This window comes from Odocoileus virginianus, chromosome 9 (genome assembly GCF_023699985.2).
Source record: "Odocoileus virginianus isolate 20LAN1187 ecotype Illinois chromosome 9, Ovbor_1.2, whole genome shotgun sequence".
NCBI classification, from domain to species: domain Eukaryota; kingdom Metazoa; phylum Chordata; class Mammalia; order Artiodactyla; family Cervidae; genus Odocoileus; species Odocoileus virginianus.
The window spans coordinates 64415088-64420716 of record NC_069682.1 but is presented as its reverse complement, the minus strand read 5'-3'; the positions used below and the strand labels follow the sequence as shown (position 1 = coordinate 64420716).

The window sequence follows — 5629 nt, the reverse complement described above, 5'->3', positions numbered from 1 at the left end:
TCCCATATGATCCTACAGAAAAATCTGAATGAATTTTTTGGCCAACCCAATATGAGTTCACATATATGACAGGTCCAGAAAAGGCACACATACAGACAGAAAGTAGTGATTATCTGGTGCTGGGTAAGAAGGAAGAGTGACTGTAAGCAGGCTCAAAGTTTCTATTTTGGGGTGATAGAATGTCCTAAAATTAGATGGCAATAATTGTATGACTTTGTAAATGTACAAAAGGTGATTGAACCATACACTTAAAACAAGTGACTTCAATGTTATATAACTTTTATTTCAACAAAGCTGTTAAAATGCACATATGATTGGCTTGCAGACATTAGCTCTTCAAAGTCAGGGAGCCATGGAGGACACATTACTCCAAAATCTTCCACCGACTTGCCGTTTGATGTGAAAAAAAGAACTTTCTTCCTCTGCATAGTTTCTTCATTTGTAGTTTGAAGTGTTGGAACTGATGCTCTCTTGGGAAATTTCAAGCTCTGATAGTCCCTAAGAAGAAACTTTTGGCTAAAATCAAGTGTAGTATGGGGTCTTCCCTGGTGGCTTAGTGCTAAAGAATCCACCTGCCAATGCGGGAGACACAAGAGAGGTAGTTTCTCTCCCTGGGTCAGGAATATTCCCCAGAGCAGGAAATGGCAAGCTACTCCAGTATTCTTGCCTGAAAAATTCCATGGAAAGAGGAGCCTGGTGAGCTACAGTTCATGGGGTCAGAAAGAGTCGGACACAACTGAGCAACTGAGCCCTGTCCCCCGCCCTGCCTCACAGTCCCTAAGAAGGAAAAGTGGGGCTTCCCTGGTGGTGCAGTGGTGAAGAACCCACCTTCCAGTGCAGGCGATAAGAGTTGGATCCCTGACTGGGGCAATAAAATCCCACACACCTTAGGCAAGTAAGTTTGAGCATTGCAACTATGGAGCCTGTGAACTCTGGGGCCCATGTGTCACAACTAGAGAGAAGCCCGTGTGCCACAGTGAAGACTTGATGCAGTCAAATAAGTAAACTTATAAAAAAGAAGAAGCAAGAATGGTGACTGCTATTGTTTGCCACAGTCACCTACCAGGCTGTCAAGTTTTGGAGGACTTGCTCCCTGTCAATGCTGTACACCAAATGTTGAACAGTGCCTGACTATTGGTATAAGGAGATCAGGATTATGAACACTAAAGCAAGTCCAAGGGCTTCCCAGGTGGCACTAGTGGTAAAGGACCTGCCTGCCAATGTAGCAGACATAGGAGATGTGAATTCAATCCCTGGGTTGGGAAGATCCTCTGGAGGAGAGCATGGCAACCCACTCGAGTATTCTTGCCTGGAGAATCCCATGGACAGAGGAGCCTGGCAGGCTACAGTCCATAGGGTCACAAAGAGTTGGACTTGACTAAAGCAGACTTAGCATGTACACATGTAAGGAACTCCAAAAACAGTATGAAAGTTACTAGACTTTCATATGCAATGTGATGGATGACAATGGTTTTTTTTTTTGTCTTTTTTTTCCTTAGAGGGTATAAAACATTGGGTGTAAAATATCACCCATGATCACCTGTTCTGGTTGGGTAAGTAGTTAAAGTGAGAAAAGGTTGTTTGTGTGTGTGTGTGTGTGTGTGTGTGTGTGTAATGTTGGGTGTGTTGTGTTGGGTGGGGATGGGCTTTGGAGAAAGACAAACCAAAATTTCCTTTCTGGTCTTGCCATTAAATCCTGTGGAACATGTGTTTAACTTTTCTGAGTCATTTGTAAGTGGGGGAAATCTAACCTACTTCACAAGATGCTTTGACATTTTTAAGAAATCTTCTCCGTTAAGTATCTAGAGTAGTTCCCGAAACATATTGGGTACCTCCTCAATGTTTGTTTCCTATGTTCCCGTTTCTGTAACCACTGTACCAAATTCAGGGACTGCATGGAGATGGTTTGATCTACACAGCAGAGGCAAGAAAGTCCTGCAATTGCCTGTTAGTTAGATACACAAATGCAGCCAATGGAGGCCACGCTGGCTGTAGGAGAACTCAGCTCTTCCGAGAGACCGTTAACTCAGCCCTCTGGCCTGAAACTCAGGAAATCACTCCTGCATTGCTAAGTAACTACCCTTTTTCCTTGTCTCTTTGACCTTCAGCTTCTCAAATTGAAGTTATAATTTTTGGTAAGGATTTTTGGAACAATGAATATTCTTTTACATCAAGGCCAGGCCAAAACCTCAGAGAATTCTGACAAATGGCCCAGGAGCCCACCCAAACCTTTGACTTCACATTTGGCCAATGCATCCAAGTTTCTGTTTCTGCTTTGGGGAAAACCAGTGGCTGTGCTTTCAGCCCATGTGTCCTTTTAAGACCAAGCCAGAAAACTCTGGAAGGCTGGGTGCTGTCAGATTTTTCAGGGCCACACACACTGAGGGACAAAATCAACTGAAGCAGAGCTTTGCAAATCTTTGTACGTCTCATTCTGGTCACAGTGATATCGGGCTGTGATAAATGTTCTTTAGGAGCAAGGGAGGAAAGGGATTGAACATTTGTGGGGCCTACATTATTCATGGTGTTTAAAATGTTTGAAAGTATGAATGTGTTAGTCGCTCATTCATGTCCGACTCTTTGCAACCCCATGGACTGCAGCCTGCCAGACTCCCCTGTTCGTGGAATTCTCCAGGCAAGAACACTGGAATGGGTAGGCATTCCCTTTCCCAGGAGATCTTCCTGACTCAGGGATTGAACCTATGTCTCCTGCGTTGCAGGCAGATTCTTTACTATCTGAGCCCCCAGGGAAGCCCTCAGTCTTCTATTCACTTACCTAAGATGTAAGAATAATTTTGGTTGCACTTTTACATAAGCCAAGTGTCCCAGGCTCTTTGTCAAAACAAATTAAGCAATGCTAAATGCACAGGGTAAAAAGTGAAAATATCCTCACACCAATAACCATATTTCCTTTTCTACTTGTCCTTCCTTGTTGAAATTTTGCTATTTATTTACCATTTATGAAGTATAGTTGATTTAGAATGTTGTGTTAATTTCTGCTGCATCAGAAAGTGATTCAGTTATATGTGTGTGTGTGTATATATATATATATATATGTATACAAATAAGAATATGTGTATACATATATATGTGTAAAGTGCAGAGAACTAACCACTGGACCACCAGGGAATTCCCTATATACATTTTTTAAATGTTCTTTTCCATTATGATTTATCTCAGGAGATGGAATATAGTTCCTGGGCTATATAGCAGGACTTCATTATTTATCCATTCTATACATAATAATTTGCATCTGCTGATAACAAACTCCCAATCCAGCCCTCCCTTAACTCCCTCCCACTTAGTAACCAAAAATCTGTTCTTTACGTCTGCAAGTCTGTTTATGTTTCATTTATAAGTTCATTTGTGTTATATCTGTGTTGTAATTTTCATCTCAAATGGATTTTCAAGAATGTGACTAAGAACACACTGCTGTACAATCTTCCTATTGATACACTCTGCTGACCTTTCAGTATGATTACATTGGGAGTTGCCCCCATCTTTTTAATGATTGCTTACCAGCCTATTTCATACAAGGCCTCAAATTTGTTTAGTCATGCACCATCCATGGTCATACGCATTGTACATGTAACCCTTGACATGTTGATCTGTGCATCCTTGCATATTCATACTTCAACAGAAATTTTTTGAGCAGATTATATATCAGGTGGAAGACTAGATGCTATGAATACAGCAGGGGCAAGACATAATTGCTTTCAATTGCTTCCTGCCTTCACAGAGTTTGCAGTCTAGCTGACTGTTGCATTTCAAATGTACAATCCACCATGTCCCTACTCCTGCCCGGCTCACTAGTGTAATAAGAACTACCCCTTTGTAGACCCATGACCCTAGGTTCCACAAGGAGGATTCCCGCTCCCACTATCCTTTCAGGGTCTGCCCTGGAGTTTGGCGTATTGGGTTTGCATGAGGGCTGCCGTTATCAATTTTTCTTATTTTCAGATTTTTTTAGTGTGGACCACTATTAAAGGCTTTATTGAATTTGTTGCAATATTGCTTTAGCTTTAATTTTGGTTTTTTTGCCTGCGAGACATGTGGGATCTTAGCCCCTCAACCAGGGATTGAACCCATACCCCCTTGTGCTGGAAGGTGAAGTCTTAACCAGTGGACTGCCAGAGAAGTTCCTACCATTTTCATTTGAATGGACTGGGGCAAGTCACTTCTCTATCAGATTCAGGCTTCCCTGTCTATAAAGTGGAAATTATCAAGATTAACTTTCCTGAGTGGTTGTAAGGTTTTGATGAGTCCCGCGTGTAAAATGTTTAGCGTAAAATACCAACTATTATTATTGCTCTTATATTATGATGTCTTCTGGTGCTAAATCTGATTGCCCTCCAGAGTTCCCAGCTTGTTCTGCCAATTCTGGGCCCAGCACCTGCTTCCCCACCACCTTGGCTGTCCTCAGAAGCCCTTGAGTATTTCTCAGCAGGGCCTTAGTTTCCATCTTAAGAGAATGTGAACATGATCTGGCCTCAAGATAGTCCAGGCCTGCAAGGAGCTTGTTAATTAGAAATGGAAGGGCAGGGACAGCGAATGGTTTTCTGAGGAGCCATTTGCACTCACCGTTTGGGAACCGGGTGTGATTTCTTCTTAGGGTAACTCCGTGGAGATCTGTGGCCTGTTGTCACGTAGTTTCCAGAGTCTTTTCTGTCCTTTGAAGACCTAGCTTGGAACTTGGCCCTTTGGCCGGACTCTCACTGCTGGGCTAGACAAGCTGCAGATATTATTTGTCAAGCTGGGGCTGGGTTACTCGGCTGGGACACTCACCACTGGGCCAGCCCAGCGCTTTCCCAAGCTGGGCTCTCTGCCATGGCTGGAGAGATGCCAGCAGGAAGGAGGCAGGGCTTGGGCAGGGCCGGGACGGGAGCCCGAGGTGGCCCGCAGCTACACCGGCGGGATGACTGGCATCAGCTCCTCCCAGGCAGCAGGTTCCGACAGGAGCAGAGAGAGGCCGCCCGTGCTGGGTCAGAGGGGGCATGGGCAGCCAGGAGAGGGCCACCCCCACCCCCCCAGTCTGGGCTCCTCGGGGCCTGCCAGTTTTGGCGTGGCTGTTGGGGAAACCTGTTGGGTAAGCTCCCGTGTATTTCCCCATAACGCTGGGTCTTCCAGTCCAGGCTGCAAAGTGGGGGTGAGGGGCGGGAGCTCTTTACTGACGCTGACATTTACTTGAGAAGCTGCCAAAGGGTGGTTTATGTTTCTTAAACAGAGATGTGTTATGATAGGGAGGCTGCTTCTGTGGAGGTGATGGCGAGCCGTGCCGGGGCTGGGCCTCCCTGACGTGTGTCTCTCCACCAAGCCTGCGGGCGGGGCGATGGAGGGAGCAGAGGGCCGGGTTTGGTGGGGAGCGCGGGGAGCCGCCCCCAAGACAGAGCATGTGACCTTGGGGGAAGTCAGGTCACCTCCCTGGACTCCACTCTCCGATCAGCTAGGTGAGAATGATGCCCCCTCACCCCCCACGGCTCTGTAGCGAGTGTCCCTTCGCTCCATCCTCCCCTTGCACCCGTCCAGGTATCTCACAAATATGATCTCACTTAATCCTTTAAAGACTGCATGACGTAGGTACTATTATTAGCCTTGTTTCACAGATGAAACACCAGAAAGACCAAACCGT

The 5629-nt window shown here is 45.4% G+C and overlaps 1 long non-coding RNA gene across 1 annotated transcript; it reads right to left on the bottom strand.

Annotated features, from left to right (window-relative positions):
• Window positions 1–262: 262 nt before the first annotated feature.
• Window positions 263–4890, bottom strand: LOC139036511 (uncharacterized). Its single transcript, XR_011489277.1, has 2 exons — window positions 4582–4890; window positions 263–498 (listed from the first exon to the last, which is right to left on the bottom strand). It is a non-coding gene; the product is annotated as an uncharacterized lncRNA (long non-coding RNA).
• Between the last annotated feature and the right edge of the window lie 739 nt (window positions 4891–5629).